Genomic DNA, 1,946 nt, shown 5'->3' with positions numbered 1-1,946 from the left:
AAAAAAAAAAAAAAAAAAAAAAAGGTGGAAATTATGCTCCCTTCAAGATGAATTGGCTTTTCAACTGCCTTTTCTCCTAGTCCAGCAACTTCTCTTTCCCATCTTGTTGTAGGTATTTATTACCTTATGCTTGAAATGAAGAGGCGAACTTTGAGGTGCAAGGACTGGGCGGTTCTGAGAGGACAGGGGGTCTGGAAGTACAGTAGTGAGCACACACTGTGCTGTCCTAATGGTACGGCCCTCCTTCCATCCCAAGGACCTATCCTTGAGGTCAGTCTGAAGTTCCTCTGTGCTGCAAGCCTGGGGGACCACTCACCATCTCACCGGGGCAGGGTGACAGACAGAGGTCTTCAGCACTGCACAGGAATGAAATGTCCACAAACTTCAACAAAATCACAGTTGATCTCGGGGTGGGCTGGCACCCCATTTGAGTCTCAGCAGGACGAGGCTGTGGCCACAGGACTCCTGTGGAGCTCTGTGACTGTTGAGAGGGTGGGCACTGGTGCCAGCAGTGAGGTAGGGAATGCACAGTAGGCAACCTGCACGTCAGGGCTCAGAGTCAACAAGTGGTCTGTAAATGAGCCTGCTGCCTCCCCTTGGCAGGAGGGAGGCTGGGGCTTGGTTGTGGAAGGCAGGATCTCAGATTCCTACTGGAGGAGCTGGCCCATGACTCCAAAGTTGGGTGAGATCTGTGCTTGAAACAACTGAAGGCCTCCTTCAGATGCAACCACTTGGTCTTCATGAGGTAAGCCATGCGGTGGGTGACAGGGAGACCCCAGCCTCACAGTGGACCAGGACCTTGCCTCCCTATCCCTGACACAGTCAATGAAGTCTGTTGCTTCCTGAAAGTGGGAGCTGATGTCAGTGGTGTGGCTGTCTTCCACGGGGATCCACTTGTAGTGTAGGTGGGATGTGCAGGCCTCAGAGGTGTGGCAGGAGTCATTCAGGAGGGCTGTGATGTGCAGGTTGGCAAAGAACCTGCACTTGGATGCATGATAGGAACTTCCAAGATGGAGGAAGGGAAGGATTTTGACTGAGCTGCCCTGGTCCTAGGCTGGCCTCTAGCTGATGCTTAGCACTGGTTTTCCACACTGGCTATGGAGGGCTCTCTCACTTTCCATCTTCTTTTGTGAAATGGGCTTTGCATCCACACAACTCTCAGTGTATTTTGAATAGAATCTCTCATATCCCCCTTTAAGGAAGCAGACCGCGGGCTGGCAGGCGAGCAGTGAGGTGAGCACAATGCAAGTGGCACTCTCCTCCTGCAGCTTCTGACAGTGGTGGCCACCATGGTCCAGTAGGACCACCGCCTCCCTGCCACTGTCCTCCTGCAGCAGCAAAGTGCACGGCCTCCAGGGGCAGCACTAGCACGCCCAAACCACGTCAGTTCACATTGACCTTGAATGAGCCAAGCACACTATGGAACCAGCAGTTGAGCACCATGCAGTGTGCCCTGGCCTCCTTGCAGAGCTCTTGTGCAGCTGGCACCCTTTGAGTGAGGGGAACTTCATGCTGCTGTGTGCCCCACAGGTACTCACGGCTGGAGTGCCTGTGGGCCAGGCTTGGAAGCCCGCCGATGGAGGGACTGCTCACCACCTCCTCCCATCCTGTACACTCAGTGCCAGCCAGGCCATCATTGCCCCAGAAACCCTATTGACTTATTCTTGTCATATTATTTTCCTGTTGTTGGTTCCCTTTCTTTCCCCTCTGTTTAATGGCTTGCCTTTCCTGGTGGATTCATTCTCTTGGGGTTCATGGAATTATAGTCTTTGTTGTCTATTTCTAGACTCTCTTTCAGAATATTTTGTAGAGCTATTTTTCTTTGCCATGGAAGTATCTTATTTCTTCATCAAATTTGAAAGATAGTTTTGTGGAGTACATCAGTCTGGGTTGGAGATTATTTACTTTTTGGTACCAGGGATTGAACTCAGGCCCTTGCACTTGCA

The 1,946-nt window shown here is 51.5% G+C and overlaps 1 pseudogene; it reads right to left on the bottom strand.

The window, feature by feature from the left end:
- Positions 1–434: 434 nt before the first annotated feature.
- On the bottom strand, positions 435–1,636 carry LOC104865199 (annotated as a pseudogene).
- Positions 1,637–1,946: the final 310 nt, after the last annotated feature.

This window comes from Fukomys damarensis, unplaced genomic scaffold, assembly GCF_012274545.1.
Source record: "Fukomys damarensis isolate Sample0158 unplaced genomic scaffold, DMR_v1.0_HiC HiC_scaffold_15, whole genome shotgun sequence".
Lineage (NCBI taxonomy): Eukaryota > Metazoa > Chordata > Mammalia > Rodentia > Bathyergidae > Fukomys > Fukomys damarensis.
The sequence above is the reverse complement of the archived record's forward strand: the minus strand, read 5'-3'. Positions and strand labels throughout refer to the sequence as shown.